Here is a 19,315-nt window from a genome sequence, read left to right as displayed (position 1 = left end):
CGAAGGCCGCTGACGCATTTGCCGACTCCATTGTGCCCCATGGCGGACTCTCCCCGGCGTCCTTTCATCTGCGCATGCCCCTAACGTCACCTCCGGTGCCTCTTCCGGAAGTGCGTCATGCGCCCCACCACTGCGTCTTCCGTCAAAAGCCGGCTTCAGCCAGACGCGCAGGAGGAAGGAAACTGGCACACCCTGTTCCATCCGAGGGCGTCCAGTATAATGGCGGCGGCGGCAGCACGTTCTTCTGGACTCCCCCAGTCCCCGGCTCACTAAGGTACCACCGCCTCGGAAAAAAACTCACCCTCCGGTGAGAGAAAAAAATAAATAGGAGCTACCTTTCCGTGTGTTTCCGGGCGGAAACACAAAATACACTGGGGTTAGAGGGAGGGCGGGAGCATTTAATACTTTTCTGATGTGTTTCAGCAGGTGTCTGGGCGTGCCCAAACTCCTGAAGGACGTGTCCCAGCTGAGGGTTGGAGAAATGTTTTTGTTTAACCCCCTGGGGACCGGCTGCCAAACCTCCCTTAGGGGCCTACCTAACCAGCCCATATTGCATGATCATGTATTTTGTACAATTTGTATGTATACCTTTGTTCTATGTGTATAACCCTATGCATGTCATCCTTGTATCATTGTATATATTTATTGTCCAGCGCTGCGTAATATGTTGGCGCTTTATAAATACAATAAATAATAATAATAATAATAATAATAATAATAATAATAGGGTCTCTTGACACTTTTTCTTTTTCTCTTTGGACGAGTGTAGAGACCCGTGTTATGGGACTCTGTATACGCTGCGTCACTTACACGCATTTCTGGTTTTTCCTCTGTGAGGTGTCGGAACACTTATTTACATTATATTAATGTTATTAATGTTTTTTCTACTATGTTTTTTTTGTAGATAGTACTTTCTGCAGCTTGGCCTGATGAAGGGCTTTCTGGGCCCGAAACGAACGTGTCGTTGCCTCTCTCTAAATTGCATTAAGTCTATGATAAAGTCTATTGCTGGGAATACACGTTTCGTTTTTGCCTTCGTTTTAGCCTTCGATTCATTCGGTAAACGAATCGAGTGTTGAAAACGTATGTGAAAATAGTCATAGTCTCATTATAGTTTCGATTAATAGACCCCAAAAACGAACGACTAGTGATCGAACATGTTTGATATTATCTCTCTTTATCCATCTAATCGAACCATTGGTCGGCTTGATGGCTGTTCAGATCGATTATATATTCGTTTATGCCGTCCGTCCCTGTACTACGTTTCGTTTCTTTACAGCCTTCGATCATTGGAAAAACTAAACCATCAGAATCGAAAAAAAACGAAACCGTGGGTGGTGATATTAACCGTACGGTCGATTATTTCGGGATCGAAAAGGACAAAAGGCACAATCGAAACGAAGGTTTAAACGAAGGCAAAAACGAAACGTGTATTCCCAGCATATGTCTGTGCTATAATTCTGTATCGGATGTATTCGCAAGGAACCTCTTACAGAGATTTTTAAACAAAGAATTTTTCTCTACTTTGGGTCAATAAAGCATTTGATATTTTTTGCATCTAAATAATCCTGTATGAACTTTTTTCATGGTCCTTTCTACACATGATAGGGTCAAGTTGATGACCCCTAAAAGGATTAAAGGGTTTTTTATTTTTCCATTATGTCAAAAAAGTTTTTTCCTAACTATATTGAAACCCCCCTTAGGGACCAGGCCATTTTGCTTGCGGGGGTGGGGGCGTGTAAGTGTCAGTCATCCGGATCCCAGTTTTAGATATCTAGCCATGTTGTCCTCAGTGTAGCCAGGTGTCCCCCGTGTTGCCGGCAGCAGTTACTCAACTCCCAGGCTCCAGCGATGAGCAGCTCTAGCCGGCATTCCCTCTCGCACTGCCGCGGCTTGAAATCATCAACCCGGGACCCGACACAAAGGATACCCGAAGTGACATTTGACATGAGATAGAAAAAAAAGGAACACTGCATTGTAGGCACTGTACATACACTTCTTTCTCTGCCTGAAAGGGTTAAATATCAGGTATGTAAGTGGCTGACTCAGTTCTGACTCAGACAAGAAGTGACTACAGTGCGACCCTCACTGATCAGAAATTCTCCTTTTTATCCATTTCTTGCTCTCAGAAGACATTTTCTGCTAGGAAAGTGTTTTATAGTTGGAATTTCTTATCAGTGAGGGTCACACTGTAGTCACTTCCTGTCTGAGTCAGGACTGAGTCAGCCACTTACATACCTGATATTTAACTCTTTAAAACACAAAGAAAAAAAAAAGGGACAGCATAGTTATTTGTGTGCTAGGCACTGTACATACCCATGTCTATCTCATGTCACTTCGGGTATCCTTTAAATAGGAGCTGTCAGCCATACTATACTAGATAAAAAAAAAAAAAACAACAAAAAAAACAACAACATACAAGTAGATAATACTAGCTCTACTTACATAACGTGTATTGCACGGTCCAAGTGTTGATTTCAGTGAACTTTATAAAATAAAAAAATAAAAAAAGGTAAAATGGAGAGAATTCTGTTAGCTGGCAGGGGCCATCTTTACTCCCTCCAGCTGAAGCCAATGGTGAGGTTATTTACTCCCTTACTCCCCTCCCCACACCAATAGCGCCCCGCCGGGCCGGGGATGCTACAAATAATAAAAAATGTAAATACCTGCATCATATTTGAAGGCACAGATGACGCCGTCCGCAACCTCCGTGCCGTTCCGCCGGCTCTCCGCCACTCAATAGCCCCCCGGGCCGGCTCCCGAACTCGCGGCCCGGGCCGGCTCCCGAACTCGCGGCCCGGGCTCTCCTGCCTCTACAAACATGGCCGCATGAGCTAGCCGCGGCTCTGTGAACTGCACAGCTGCGGCTAGCTCATGCGGCCATGTTTCCTGTAGAGTGGATCGGGGGTTGGCCCTAGAGCTGCGCAGCTGCACTCGCGTCAATGCGGACTGCACAGCCGCGGCCAGCAAAGACATGTAGCACAAATTTATTGTGCTACATGTCTTTGATACGAAAAAAAATCCAGTAAGTGTATATTTGTTGGTTTGGGTAAAAGTTACAGCATTTACAAACTATGGTGCAAAAAGTGAATTTTCCCATTTTGAAGCATCTGTGACTTTTCTGAGCACCTGTCATGTTTCATGAGGTGCTAGAATTCCAGGATAGTATAAATACCCCCCAAATGACCCCATTCACTAAGAGGCATGGTGAGTTCATAGAAGATTTAATTTTTTGTCACAAGTTAGCGGAAAATGACACTTTGTGACAAAAAAAATAATTATGAAATCTGCCACGGACTCACCATGCCCCTCTCTGAATACTTTGGGGTGTCTACTTTCCAAAATGGGGTCATTTGTGGGGTGTGTTTACTGTCCTGGCATTTGGGGGTTGCTAAATTGTAAGCACCCCTGTAAAGCCTAAAAGGTACTCATAGGACTTTGGGCCCCCTAGCGCACCTAGGCTGCAAAAAAGTGTTACATGTGGTATCGCCATACTCAGGAGAAGTAGAATGTGTTTTAGGGTGTATTTTTACACATACCCATGGTGGGTGGGAGAAATATCTCTGTAAATGACAATTTTTTTATTTTTTGTTAACACTCTTTACAGAGAGATTTCTCCCACCCAGCATGGGCATGTGTAAAAATACACCCCAAAACACATTATACTACTGCTCCCGAGTACGGCGTTACCAGGATCTGAGGGTGTGTGTGTGTGTGTGTGTGGGGGGGGGAATCAGGAGGGCAGTTTAGGACCTAATCTAAAATATAGCGTTGACAGATAGTGACAGGGAATGATTGATGGGTGATCAGTGAGTGCTTTTACTAGAAAGGCTGCCTCCTGCCCTGGTGGTCCCTCGGTCACTGGGACCACCAGGACAGAGGCAGCCTGTATAATATACTTTGTTAGCTTAATAAAGTGTATTATACACTTTTGAACAACCCGCCAGCGCTGCTGATTGGCCGGCGGGTTGACACTGCGGGTGGGCGGAGCCTAATGCCGGCAGATCCCCAGCTACTAAGTCCCCTAGGTACGCCCCCGATCTGCGTTACGTGGTCCTGGGGGTGCCACTTTGACGCCCATAGGTAGTGGGTGGTCGGAAAGTGGTTAATCAGGCTCCTTTCACACCAAATTTATTGTGTTACATGAGTTTACAAACTATGGTGCAAAAAGTGAATTTTCCCATTTTGAAGAATCTCTGACTTTTCTGAGCACCTGTCATGTATCATGAGGTGCTAAAATTCCAGGATAGTATAAATACCCCCCAAATGACCCCATTTTGTAAAGAAGACATCACAAAGTATTCAGTGAGAGGCATGGTGAGTTCATAGAAGATTTTATTTTTTGTCACAAGTTAGCAGAAAATGACACAGACAAAAAAAAAAAAAAAAAAAAAGGGTTTCTATTTCTGCTAACTTGTGAAAACAAAAATGAAATCTGCTACGGACTCACCTTGAAGTGTCCACTTTCCAAAATGGGGTCATTTGTGGGGTGTGTTTACTGTCCTGGCATTTTGGGGGGTGCTAAATTGTAAGCACCCCTGTAAGGCCTAAAGGTGCTCATTGGACTTTGGGCCCCTTAGCGCAGTTAGGCTGCAAAAAAGTGCCACACATGTGGTATTGCCGTACTCAGGAGAAGTAGTATAATGTGTTTTGGGGTGTATTTACACATACCCATGGTATTCCCAAGGTATTCCGTTACGTGTATGACGAGTTCATAGAAGATTTTTTAGTCAAAAGTTAGCGGAAATTGATTTTTATTGTTTTTTCTCCACAAACTTGACCAAAAAAAAAAAAAATCTTCTATGAACTCGTCATACACCTAACGGAATACCTTGGGGTGTCTTCTTTCTAAAATGGGGTCACTTGTGGGGTTCCTATACTGCCCTGGCATTTTAGGGGCCCTAAACCGTGAGGAGTAGTCTAGAAACCAAATGCCTCAAAATGACTGTTCAGGGGTATAAGCATCTGCAAATTTTGATGACAGGTGGTCTAGGAGAGCCGAATTTTGTGGAACCAGTCATAAGCAGGGTGGCCTCTTAGATGACAGGTTGTATTGGCATTGAAGTGCAGGAAGCGCAGGATGTTCTCAAATCGTAACCTGGACATGGCAGCAGAGAACATGGGCATGTGATGTATTGGGTGCGTAGACCAATAAGACCGCAATACATTCTTTTTGACTAGACCCATGTTAGGAGAAGGCCCCAAAAAATGTTACGTTCGGAAACTTGTAGTGGCTTTTACCGAAAAGGCTGGGCATGGTAGCTTCTTGGATTGGCGGTTGCGTATTGTGTGGCATAACGGTTGGTCTCAGCCACAATTAAGTCGTAGAGACCAGCAGTGATCAGAAAAAAAAAATTCTGACACTGCGGTGGGGCGAGTGAGCGTTTGGCTGGGTGATCAGAAGCCTGCAGGGGGCAGATTAGGGCCTGATCAGATGGATAGGAGTGCTAGGGGGGGGTGACAGGAGGTGATTGGTGGGTGTCTCAGGGGGTGAAAAGAGGGGGGAATAGATGCAAGCAATGCACTGGGGAGGTGATCGGAAGGGGGTCTGAGGGGGATCTGAGGGTTTGGCCGAGTGATCAGGAGCCCACACAGGGCAAATTAGGGCCTGATCTGATGGGTAGGTGTGGCGACAGGAGGTGATTGATTGGTGTCTCAAGGTGTGATTAGAGGGGGGAATAGATGCAAGCAATGCACTGGGGAGGTGATCAGAGCTGGGGTCTGAGGGCGTTCTGAGGGTGTGGGCCCTAGGGGCAGATAGGGGTCTGATCTGATGGGTAGCAGTGACAGGGGGTGATCGATGGGTGATCAGTGGGTGATTAGATGGCAGAGCAGATGTAAACAATGTACTTTGGAGGTTATCTGAGGGTGGGTCTGCGGGCGATCTGAGGATGCGGGCGGGTGATCAGATGCCCATAAGAGGAAGGTTAGGGTCTGATCTGATGGGCGGGAGTCACAGGGGGTGATTGACAGGTGATTACAGGGGAGGATAGATTTATACAGTACACAGGGGGGGGGGGGGTCTGGGGAGGATCTGAGAGTGTGGGGGGGTGATCAGAAGCCCCCAGGGAGCAGTTTAGGACCTAATCAAAAAATAGCGCTGACAGATCGTGACAGGGAGTGATTGATGGGTGATTAGGGGGGTGATTGGGTGTAAACAGGGGTCTGAGGAGTGGGCAGGGTGGGGGGGTCTGAGGGGTGCTGTGGGCAATCAGGGTGCAGGATCAGTGTGCTTGAGTGCTTACCTTGGTGGCTGCAGCCTGCCCTAGTGGTCCCTCGATCACTGAGACCGCCAGGGCAGGAGGGAGCCTGTATAATACGCTTTGTATACACTACAAAGCGTATTATACACTTTGTATGCAGCGATTGGGCAGCTAGTAACCCGCCGGCGCTTCCGAACGGCCGGCAGGTTACTGCGCAAGGGGGGGGGGGGAGCGGAGCCTGTCGCCGGCAGCTGATCGCCACATAACCACGCCCGTCACCGCCGATGGGCGTATTGCGGTCGTTTGGGCCCAGCCCTTGCCCATCGGCTGTGGGCGGTCGGCAACTGGTTAACTGAACCTTTTATCTAAAACTGTCAAAAAGGGGCTATTCCTTTTTGTTATTGAGATGAAATATAATTCCAAATGCTAACTGCTTTTAATCAGTGCCTAAGATTGTATTATTATTATTTATTTATTTATAAAGCGCCAACATATTCCGTGGCGCTGTACAATGTAAGAAAACAAACAAGGGATACATAATGATACAGACAATGATATACATGAAAATATGAACACTGATACAAGATACAGCACTGCTGATTACAATTTGATTTAACAGGATGACTAAAATGTATAAATGTCTAACAGTGTGCAAGCAATTGAATTAACATTCCATGACACAAAAGGGTGAGAGCCCTGCCCTTGCAAGCTTACAATCTAAAGGAATGGGGTGGAAACAAGAGGTGTAACAAGAGGTAAACTTTGTAACAAAGTTTTGACACCACATTTTATTGAATGCATCATGCAAAAAAGGAGGCAATTACAGTAAAAGGAGCACAGTGATAAAATGCACTAAAATAGGGAGCCTGTATAATGAGAGGTACTATAATTGTGGGGAGTATTATGCAGAGGCCCCCCGCCGATGACGCCGCTTCCTCAGGCGGCGTCACATCGGGGGCATTTACACCTGTCTTTCTCTATAGGGTGTACCCACACCTGGCTATCTACTTACACTGATTTATTTTCTTTATGTTGCACCGCAGCTGGGAAATCATTTAATTTTTTTTTTTGGGGGGGGGGGGTTTATGACAAGCAATATCATGGTAGGATCTAGAATAAAATACACTAAAGGTGCCCATAAATCTAGAGATGATGGGCAGATCTGACCAAGAGACAAATTTCTCTCTAATCAAATCCGATTAGAGAGAGATCTGTCGGCTGCCCATACACTGCAGGCCAATTCCCGATCAATTTAATGTGGAAATCAATACAGAATCGGCCTTGTGACACCCACTCGCCGGGCCAATGCTGTCCCCCCCTAATGTGCAATATGCCCCCAGTGCACTATACATTACCTGCTCTTATCCATCGCTGGCTCCGGAGGCAGTCGTTGGCCATACACACACACCCCACGTGGTTGCCGGAGTAACGTGGACGCGTGCGACGTCACGCTTACCATCATGACAGGTAATTTACAGTGCACTGGGAGGGGCAGCATTAGGGGTGTCATTACTCGTCCCCACCAAGCATCCGATCAAACAAGTCGGCCGTACATCTTGCATGGTTGACGTGTGCACTGTGAATGTCGCACAGACTTTGTACTGCTGTGCGTTAGTTTGCGTTATACATTTTTATAACGTGCAACTTTAACGTCCCAATGTGAAAGAGGTCTTATAGTGCAATTAATTTTTAACCACTTTTTTAATAAATTGTATTTATGTAAAAAACATCTACAAAGTATAATAAAAAAAAAAAAATCCTGAACGAGGGCTTTGAATAGCAAAATTACTTTTGATGTTAAAACTGCACTGCTATGCCAATGATCACACTGATGTGTTGCCTCTAGAAAGATTTGGCAGGCCATTCCAATGATCAGGCCATCAATGGTCAAAATCTGCAGTCATTTCCTATCAGCATCAAATAGCTCAACCCACTCAGCAGACTGAACTCTGCACAACAATTTCTTATTAACCACTTAAGGACCAGCTAACGCCCATAGGCGTCAGCAGGTCTTAAGTGGGTTACTATGGAAACGGCCGTCCATGTCAGTTCACGATCGCGGCTCGCCGGCAAAATATAAACACGCGGGTAAGAAATCCCCGCTGTTTACATCATACGGCGCTGCTGCGCAGCAGCGCCGTAATGTAGATCGGCGATCCCTGGCCTCTGATTGGCCGGGGATCGGCGGCATGTGATAGGCTGAAGCCTATCCTTCAATGCGCAGAACGGATATCCGTCCTGCGCAGCCCATGGAGGGAGAGGGAGGGACGGGAAGGCAGGAAGCGCGGAAAACGCTGTCCTTAAGTGGAAGCAGGATATCCTCCTGCCCCCTTTCAAAATCAAGTGTAACTACAGTGTTTCAATAAGCTCTTTTTGTTAGGTACTTTTATTTCTCTGACCACCCAGCTGTCACAATACAGCTTCCCCAATTTGGCAGAGGTCACCAATGGTCTATGATTATTAGGCAACACAAAGCTGGGGAAACACTGTTCTTGGTTAGGTGTATTCTTGGGCTCACCCATGTCAGGGGAGGAGGTTCTGTCTTACGGCGATGTTATTAATTTTTACATTTCCATTCTAAAATCAGGTTAAACGGAATATGTTGCACGTCATGTGTGGCCCCGTCCACTGCTGGCCCCACCTTTTGAACTGACAAATGAGCTCTCCCATGTTAAAAGCAGCTACTTCAAGACACTTTCCTGCACATTGCATGTAGAGACCATCACTGAGGACAAGCGCCTGTTCAGGAATACTGTGGGCTTCTAGTGAAGAGCTGCAGCATGAGTAAAGAGGGGAGTCCCTTAAAGTGGACGCAAATTTAAAAAAAACAATATTTCAGAAATAAAATCTATTTTCTAAATGATAATAAATAGCAGCCTTTTTCAGCTGCATGATGACAAATATAAAATATTTTATTTATAGGAGGAACCCCTCCCTCCCTTTCAAATTGCCGGGACAAAATTCGGCAAACTGGTGGAGTAGGTGGTTTCCGGCAATGAAGGAATTGCTAATGGCTGCCCCCAGTATAACCCTAGTTATGAAAAGAGAAGGGTGAAAAAGCATGCACTGAAATGCTCATAGGTTTGAAGGAGTGTTTATTTATCTTTGTATGTGTCAGAGTGGTGCAAGTAAATATTTTTAATTAAAAAAAAAAAAATGTTTGGTTTGGGTCCGCTTTAAGTGCCGTTTTTGTCTCCATTTTACTTACCACTCAGTAGTAAGAAAATAAAAGCAGTTCTTGCTCCCTTTGGAATGCCCGGTTCAGTAGTGCATTGCGGAGCAATGGCGATTATATTTAACTATGTGGCTGCAGGAACTGAGATATCCACAAAAGCAAAGGATACAGTCAGTTTTAAAACATGGTGACATGTAAAATAAAGTAGGTTCAAAAACAAGAAGTGTGTTAAAATGACAAAAGAAAGATAACTTACACATGCTAAATTAGCTTTGAAGTTATGGAAACTAAATTAGCGCAGGTTGTACTTACAACTGTGTCCTTTCCAGGTCAAGGAAAATCAAGTGGAACTCCTTAAAATACCTGGAAAGGCAAGCATACAAAACTATTAGCTTGGTGATGTATTTTACACACACTGAAGCAATAGCATTACCTGTACTTGTTTACATGTGCTACAGATGCATTTAATTACACAACCCATTTCTACAGACACGTACATTTAGGGCTCTTTCATACTAAAAAAAATTGCAAATGCCTTTTGATTTCTTCGCGATTTTTTGCAATGCACTCACTGCGATTTCATTTAGGGCTGGGACCCAATAGATGCGCTTTTGCCATGCATGGCAATCGCTAGCCAGCTCCGCTCTCCGCCAGTCTCCCCTACATGGCGGCCGCCAACCTGGGCTTCAGCGCATGCGGCCGGGCTGGTCACGCGCCCGTTGCTGGGAGCATTCTGCACAGGTTCAGTACTTCTGCTCCTGCACAGAATTCTCCCGGCGACAAGAGCGCTGCAACGCGCTCGTGCATGCCCAGAAGCCACCGGCCTAGCCAAGTCAGCAGCCTCTACGGAGGGGAACTTTAGAGACTGGCGGAGAGTGCAGATGTGGCAAGGGACACATAGGCTTCTAGGGCCTAAAGGAAGCCCCAGTTAAATAAATCAGATTTTTATAATTTGCCTCATGAGCCTACAGTGAAACTACTACTGCTGAGAAGAAAGCATCCCATTCCGTTCAGTTCCACACATTGCAGAGATTAAGGGCAAACCTTATTTTAGCTATTTGATTTATGGGAGGAAAACAAACAAACACTCTACAGGTTACCCTCAGAGACAGACAGGGCAGTTTCTAGGCTAAATTTCACCCACCGTGGAGCCAGGTATAGGTGCCCACAGTATAGGTAATAGCTACTTAGGTGCCACCAGTATGGGTTAATAACCTTAAAGAGAACCCGAGGTGTGTTTAAAGAATGTTATCTGCATACAGAGGCTGGATCTGCCTATACAGCCCAGCCTCGGTTGCTATCCCAAACCCCCCTAAGGTCTCCCTGCACTCTGCAATCCCTCATAAATCACAGCCATGCTGTGAGGCTGTGTTTACATCTGTAGTGTCAGTCTCAGCTGCTCCCCCGCCTCCTGCAGAGCTCCGGTCCCTGCCCCCCTCCCTTCCCTCCAATCAGCAGGGAGGAAAGGGATGCAGGCGGGGACTGGAGTTCTGCAGGAGGCGTGGAGAGCAGCAGACTGACACTATAGAGATAAACACAGCCAGCTCTGACAAGCTCTTTGTCAGCAGCGTGGCTGTGATTTATGAGGGATTGCAGAGTGCAGGGGGACCTTAGGGGGATTTGGGATAGCAACAGAGGCTGGGCTGTATAGGCAGATCCAGCCTCTGTATGCAGATAATATTCTTCAAACCCACCTCGGGTTCTCTTTAAAGCGGAAATGAACTCAGAACTTCCTCTCTGCTCTAAAAGATATGCAACAGCATAATAACCTTGAAAGGAAGAAGAAAAAAATCTGTTACAGCAGATACAAATCCTGCAATAAATCTGCACTGTTTCTGCTTCCTGCTTTCATGGAAGCAGACATATTGTTAACATCCTTTGCATTCAAATGAGCTTATCTGCCGTGGCAGTCATGTGACACAGGAGATAGATGACAACTTGTGAATAGACACAAATGATGGGAAATTAGAAGGCTAAACTCTCTAAATACATCCAGGGTGCATTTCTCTGTTTTCCTTCTGTCCTGTGCAAGAGTTTAAGTCTAATTTAAACAAAAAGTTCTGTTGAGCAAGGACATGTTATAATATGCTTTGAAACTGAAGTTTCATTCTAAAGGCCTAGCTCTGCCTTCTCCAATCAAAAAACAAATAGTAGTCAGTTTCTGAGGCATCGTAAGGGCTGGGACATAGTGATAGATCCAGTAAATGTTGAACCATATACAGGTTCTTCTCAAAAAATTAGCATATTGTGATAAAGCAGGGCTGTGGAGTCGGTACAAAAATCTTCCGACTCCAACGCTTCAGTTTCTGAAACCACGACTCAGACTCCAACTCCGGGTACCCAAAATTGCTCAGACTCCGACTCCTAATGCTACGTACACACATGCGACAACGATCGTTCGTTAAGAACGACGAACGAACTTTTAATTGATGAAAGAACGACCTAAGTAAAGATAGTTTTAAAATGTGTGTAACGATCTGATCGTTAGAACGAACGTTACATCACAGAAAGCAACTATTGCGCCTGCGCATAAAAATGAGAAGTTCCATGGAGAAATAGTGAAATGCGCATGTCAAGCCTAGTACGAACGATCGTTTCCAACGATGTACTACTTTTGCAAACGATCGTCGGTTAAAATCCGCCGAGACAGAACTTTCTTTTGTAGCGATTTGGCTCGTTCGTCGTTTGCCTTAATAGTCGGTGGTTCGTTTTTTGTAACGATCGTCGTTGGTAAAGATCGGGGAACGATCGTTACAAACGACTATAGTCGCATGTGTGTACGCACCTTTAGTCTAATACTTAACAGGGCTGTGGATTTTGTACAAAAATCATGCGACTCCGACTCCCGACTCCTCAGTTTCTGAAACCATGACAGACTCCGACTCCGGGTGCCCAAAATTTCGCCGACTCCGACTCCACAGCCCTGTGATAAAGTTCATTATTTTCTGTAATGTACTGATAAACAATAGATTTTCATATATTTTAGATTCAAATACACACAACTGAAGTAGTTCACGCCTTTTATTGTTTTAATATTGATGATTTTGGCATACAGCTCATGAAAACCCAAATTTCCTATCTCAAAAAATTAGCATATTTCACCCGACCAATAAAATAAAAGTGTTTTTAAAACAAACAAAAAGTCAACCTTCAAATTAATGTTCAGTTATGCACTCAATACTTGGTCGGGAATCCTTTTGCAGAAATGACTGCTTCAATGCGGCGTGGCATGGAGGTAATCAGCCTGTGGCACTGCTCAGGTGTTATGGAGGCCCAGGATGCTTCGATAGCGGCCTTAAGCTCATCAAGAGTGTTGGGTCTTGCGTCTCTCAACTTTCTCTTCACAATATCCCACAGATTCTCTAGCAGTGTTCCCCAACCCTGTCCTCAAGGCCCACCAACAGTGCATGGTTTTGTGGAAATCCACAGAGGTAGTTAACCAGCTCTGCTGAGACACTAATTACCTCACCTGTGAATGTTTGTGGTTTTCTGCAAAACATGTACTGTTGGTGGGCCTTGAGGACAGGGTTGGGGAACTCTGCTCTATGGGGTTCAGGTCAGGAGAGTTGGCAGGCCAATTGAGCACAGTAATACCATGGTCAGTAAACCATTTACCAGTGGTTTTGGCACTGTGAGCAGGTGCCTGGTCGTGCTGAAAAATGAAATCATCTCCATAAAGCTTTTCAGCAGATGGAAGCATGAAGTGCTCCAAAATCTCCTGATAGCTAGCTGCATTGACCCTGCCCTTGATAATACAGTGGATCAACACCAGCAGCTGACATGGCACCCCAGATCATCACTGACTGTGGGTACTTGACACTGGACTTCAGGCATTTCCCTCTTCCCAGTCTTCCTCCAGACTCTGGCACCTTGATTTCAGAATGACATGTAAATGTTGCTGTCATCCGAAAAAAGTACTTTGGACCACTGAGCAACAGTCCAGTGCTGCTTCTCTGTAGCCCAGGTCAGGCGCTTCTGCCGCTGTCTCTGGTTCAAAAGTGGGTTCATGCTTCCATCTGCTGAAAAGCTTTATGGAGATGAAGATTTAATCTTTCAGCACGACCTGGCACCTGCTCACAGTGCCAAAAACACTGGTAAATGGTTTACAGACCATGGTATTACTGTGCTCAATTGGCCTGCCAACTCTCCTGACCTGAACCCCATAGAGAATCTGTGGGATATTGTGAAGAGAAAGTTGAGAGATGCAAGACCCAACACTCTGGATGAGCTTAAGGCCGCTATCGAAGCATCCTGGGCCTCCATAACACCTGAGCAGTGCCACAGGCTGATTGCCTCCATGCCACGCCACATTGTAAGCAGTCATTTCTGCAAAAGGATTCCCAACCAAGTATTGAGTGCATAACTGAACATAATTTGAAGGTTGACTTTTTTTTTGTTTTAAAAACACTTTTTTATTGGTCGGATGAAATATGCTAATTTTTTGAGATCGGAAATTTGGGTTTTCATGAGCTGTATGCCAAAATCATCAATATTAAAACAATAAAAGGCTTGAACTACTTCAGTTGTGTGTATTTGAATCTAAAATATATTTAAGTTTAATGTTTATCAGTACATTACAGACAATAATGAACTATCACAATATGCTAATTTTTTTTAGAAGATCCTGTACATGCGTAGCTGACTAATGTATACAGGAACTTACAGGGAGTTTTCTAGGAACAAAGGATCAGTTTCAGCTAAAATGCAAGTGGTTTAGCCACATTCGATCAATCCAAATCAATGCCAAAAAGGTTGGCTATGTATTAGCCCCTGCATGTTGCCTCTGTTCTAGGATCAACTCGCCAGTGCATTGCTTGCATATACTCTCCCCTGTAATCACCTATCAATCACCCCGTCACCACCTTTCACTGCTACCCATCAGATCAAACCCTAATCTGCCCCTTGCGGGCACCCAATCACCCACCCACACCCTCAGCTAGCCCCCCAGACCCCCTCTGATCACCTCCCCAGTGCATTATTTACATCTGTTCTCCCCTCTAATCACCCCGTCACTGCTACCCATCATATCAGACCCTCATCTGCCCCTTGTGGGCACCCAATGACCGGTCCACACCCTCAGATCGCCCTCAGACCCCCCCCCCCCCCCCCCCATCACCTCCACAGTGCATTGCTTACATCTATTGACACCCTGAGACACCCATCAATCACCTCCTGTCACCACCTGTCACCCCCTAGCACTCCTATCCATCAGACTAAGCCCTAATCTGCCCCCTGCGGTCTTCTGATCACCCGGTCAAACCCTCACCTGCCCCACCGCAGTGACAGAATTTTTTTTCCTGATCACTGCTACTACGACTTAATTGTGGCTGAGACCAACTGTTATGCCCCACAATACGCAACCGCCAATCCAAGAAGCTACTATTCCCAGCCTTTTCGGTGGAAGCCACTCAGTTTCCGAACGTAACATTTTTGGGGGCCTTCTCCTTAACATGGATTTAGTCAAAAAGAATGTATTGCGGTCTTATTGGTCTACGCACCCAATACATCACATGCCCATGTTTTCTGCTACCATGTCCAGGTAACTATTTGAGAACATCCTGCGCTTCCTGCACTTCAGTGCCAATACAACCTGCCATCTAAGAGGCCACCCTGCTTATGACCAGTTCCACAAAATTCGGCCCCTCATAGACCACCTGTCATCAAAATTTGCAGATGATTATACCCCTGAACAGTCATTTTGAGGCATTTGGTTTCCAGACTACTCACGGTTTTGGGCCCCTAAAATGCCAGGGCAGTATAGGAACCCAACAAGTTATCCCATTTTAGAAAGAAGACACCCCAAGGTATTCCGTTAGGTGTATGATGAGTTCATAGAAGATTTTATTTTTTGCCAAAAGTTAGCGGAAATTTTTTTTTTTTCACAAAGTGTCATTTTCCACTAACTTGTGACAAAAAAAAAAAAAAAAAAAAAAAAAAAAAAAAAAAAAACTCTTCTATGAACTCACCATACACCTAACGGAATACCTTGGGGTGTCTTTCTAAAATGGGATCACTTGTGGGGTTCCGATACTGCCCTGGCATTTTAGGGACCCTAAACTGTGAGGAGTAGTCTAGAAACCAAATGCCTCAAAATGACCTGTGAATAGGATGTTGGGCCCCTTAGCGCACCTAGGCTGCAAAAAAAGGGTCAGCCATGTGGTATTGCCGTACTCAGGAGTAGTATAATGTGTTTTGGGGTGTATTTTTTATACATACCCATGCTGGGTGGGAGAAATATCTCTGTAAATGACAATTGTGTGTAAAAGAATCAAAAAAAAAAAAAAAAAAAAAAAAAAAAAAAATCTCATTTACAGAGATATTTCTCCCACCCAGCATGGGCATGTGTAAAAATACACCCCAAAACACATACTATTTCTCCTGAGTACGGCGATACCACGTGTGACACTTTTTTGCAGCCTAGGTGCGCTAAGGGGCCCAAAGTACTATGAGCAACTTTAGGCTTTACAGGGGTGCTTACAATTTAGCACCCCCCAAAATGCCAGGACAGTAAACACACCCCACAAATGACCCCACTTTGGAAAGTAGACACACCAAAGTATTCAGAGAGGGGCATGGAGAGTCCGTGGCAAATTTTTGTTTGTCACAAGTTAGCAGAAATGGGAAACTTTTTTGTCACAAAGTGTCATTTTCCGCTAACTTGTGACAAAAAATAAAATCTATGAACTCACCATGCCTCAGTGAATACTTTGGGATGTCTTCTTTCCGAAATGGGGTCATTTGGGGGGTATTTATACTATCCTGGAATTCTAGCACCTCATGAAACCTGACAGGTGCTCAGAAAAGTCAGAGAGGCTTCAAAATGGGAAAACTCATTTTTTGCACTATATTTTGTAAACACTATAGCTTTTACCCAAACCAATAAATATACACTTATTGGATTTTTTTTTTTATCAAAGAAGTGTAGCACAATAAATTTGGACAAAATGTATATAGAAATGTTACTTTATTTGAAAAATGTCAGCACAGAAAGTAAAGAAAAAAAAAAACTGACAAAATTCATGTCTTTTTTTTGATGAATATAATAAACACTAAAAATCACAGCAGCAATCAAATAGCAGCAAAAGAAAGATGCATTAGTGGCAAGAAAAGGAGGTAAAATTCATTTAGATAGTAGGTTGTATGACCGAGCAATAAACCGTTAAAGCTGCAGTGGTCTGAATGTAAAAAAAAAGTGTCTGGTTGTAACGCTTGGTGGTGTATTCTCCACAGTCAGCATGCAACGCATGAGCTGGCGTGGAGGAGGTACACACACTAGCACCAGGAAACAGGCTATCCCTAGTATAATGGAGGGGAGGACTGACTCCAATAGGAGATTGTGGCGCACAGAGCCGGTGCAGATCTGACAGCCACAAACAATGCTTTCGTAATAACGTCTCAGCGCAAAGTAGCGCTGAGCGCACAAACCAGAACTGAGGAGATCAGGACAGGTAGACAGAATGAACGCTTGCTAGCTAGCGGCTACTTAGCGACAGCAAGCGTCCAAAACCAGACAGACTGGAATGAGGCAGCCAATGCGCTGCGGCGATGGCGTGCCTCACAAAGACAGGACAGGACAGTCAGAAAATAGCAGGATTAAGATAGATAAACGTAACACAGATAAATATACAATAAGTATGTTTTCCTAGCGTATTACAATTACAGCTATCAATGAAACTATTTGTAACGTCTGACTAACATATGTATATATCGGCAATGAACCGATATATGACATAAGCAGGAACGCTGACTAGGAATGGAGTAATACAGGGAACAGGACTCAGAAGGATTCGCTATCTCTTCGCAGAGATGAACGCAATCCACAAACAGTAACAGAACAGGATTCAGAAGGATTCGTTATCTCTTCGCAGAGATGAACGCAATCCACAAACAGGACCAGGAACAGGATAACTAGCTCAGCACGGGTGTTCACGGTACGCGCAAACTACCAAAACGTGCTGGAAAACTGACTAACTGAACACAGGATATAAACAGTTCGTGTACATATACATCAGCGACACTGATGTATCACGTAACACAAATACAAGGAAAATAATAAACGTGCTGGTATGCATATATATTGGCAATGAACCAATATATGATGCAAAACCAGCAAAGTATCTTTAGAACAAGAAACACGATCGGGGGCTAAAGCGACAGCAAGACAGGCTTAAGCTGAAGCTATGAAAACCCAAGGAAACCCTGCAGGAAGCAGATCTTTATACTGAGGTCATCCAATGGGAGCAGACATGCAGATTCCCACACAGGTGAATGATAATCAGTCACAAGCTGACAGCAGGGAAAGACAGACAAAGCTATGCAGTTTGCATGGAAATAGATCAGAACTGCCTGAGCTGCAGCACTACTACTTCCAGCAACAGCTGCTGCAGCAGCGATCATCACAGTACCCCCGCCCTTAAAAGCGGATTCCAGACGCTTTTCAAAACTGAAATTCCCAACAAAACAGTCCGACTGATAATTCATGATGACCGGGACAGCCCGGCAAGACCGAATTCCAGAATCAGCCCCCACAAGACTGGACCCATCAGAACCAGAACCTACAGAACCATGCCCATCAGTACTACAAGCCCCAATGTGACACCCATCAGAACCATGATTTCCAGAAGAAAGCCCTCCGAAATTCCCTGAGCGATACCCACCGCCTTCCAGGAACCGTTCAGAAACGCCAAAGCCTTTGCAATGCCCACCGGTACTGTCTTTACCAACACAAAACCCACTGTTGAACCAGTCCAAGGCACCAGGACAAGTTTTCTCAGAGACCTCCCAGAACACCTTGAAGCTCCAAAGAGATCCCCATAGGTCAGAATGCCCCTTAGGCTCACATGGAGAACTATCAAGAACCCCTATGGAACCTAGGGCAATTCCCGAGTCAGGGCCACAAGGACAAAGATCAATATCAGGGCTTTCAGGGACCAGAACCATCTCTGGGCATGCAGGCAGACTGGCAACATCAGAACATGTTCCCAGTAAGGAAGCATCAGAGCACGCTAACACCTTAGACACACTTGGGCATTCTGGCACAAGAGAAACCTCTGGGCACGTCAAGGAACTGTGAGCCTCAGGGTCAGCCAAGACGGGACCAAAACCAGGACCGGCCAAAAAAAAATCATCATGACTAGACTTCGCAACTACTGGATTTTTACACGAGAATGCAGGATCAGACTTAGATGTCGCTGATTCCAGCAAAGTCAGTAACAAATCAGATTCAGGGGCACTAACAAGACAGGACAAATCTTCTGATGTATGCACTGAACCAGATAGGGACTCCACAACTACCTCTGGACTGGACAGAGACTCATTTAATATACTGGATTGGAGCTCATGAGGCGCTGCAGAACAAGTCAGTATTGCAGCAGCCCCCACTGGACTAGGCAAAACTGAGGAATTCCCTGGACAGGAAGGGGACTCTGGAACCTCTGCCACAGCGGCCAGAGAACCAGAATCTTTCAGGATACAAGGCAGGGTTTCAGGAATGCTTACTAAATCAGACTGAAATTCTGAGACTTCTGTTATTTTGACCAGAGAATCAGAATTATCCATGTTACAGGGCAAGACTTCTGAAACATGCAGAGGACAGGGCTGGAGTTCCTCGGCTGTTACAACACTGGAGAGGGACTCAACAACATTGGTTAAATCAGACTGTGTACAGGGCAAGGTATCTGACACACTTGCTGACGAGGACAATATTTCAATGGCTTCTGCTTTGCTGGGCAGAAATTCATCAAGTTTTATTAGAGCAGACTGTAATTCCAAAACAGCTGCTAGACAAGTGAATATTACTGCAACACCAACTGAGGTAAGCAGTGCCTCAGACCCTTCTGCTAGAGGGTTTGAAATATCCAAAGTACTGGGTGAAGCATAAGACTCTGCGACCACAGCTTCACTGGACAGGATCACTGAACAGTCCATATTGCAGGGC

General features: G+C 45.0%; 1 protein-coding gene across 3 annotated transcripts in view; it reads right to left on the bottom strand.

Annotated features, from left to right (window-relative positions):
- The window catches only part of ZNF644 (zinc finger protein 644), a 136,510-nt gene that overhangs the window by 66,533 nt on the left and 50,662 nt on the right, over positions 1 to 19,315 (bottom strand). For 2 of the 3 annotated variants that reach the window (XM_068239824.1, XM_068239825.1), the window contains exon 2: positions 9,691 to 9,741. The gene's annotated coding sequence lies outside the window, so the exon portion shown is untranslated. Of the gene's footprint in view, positions 1 to 9,634; positions 9,742 to 19,315 lie in introns of those variants that run through there. The other variant, XM_068239826.1, reaches the window with a different exon arrangement.

The sequence above is a fragment of the Hyperolius riggenbachi genome, chromosome 6 (assembly GCF_040937935.1).
Source record: "Hyperolius riggenbachi isolate aHypRig1 chromosome 6, aHypRig1.pri, whole genome shotgun sequence".
Lineage (NCBI taxonomy): Eukaryota > Metazoa > Chordata > Amphibia > Anura > Hyperoliidae > Hyperolius > Hyperolius riggenbachi.
Note: the sequence above shows the minus strand (reverse complement) of the source record. Positions and strands in the feature narration are given on the sequence as shown.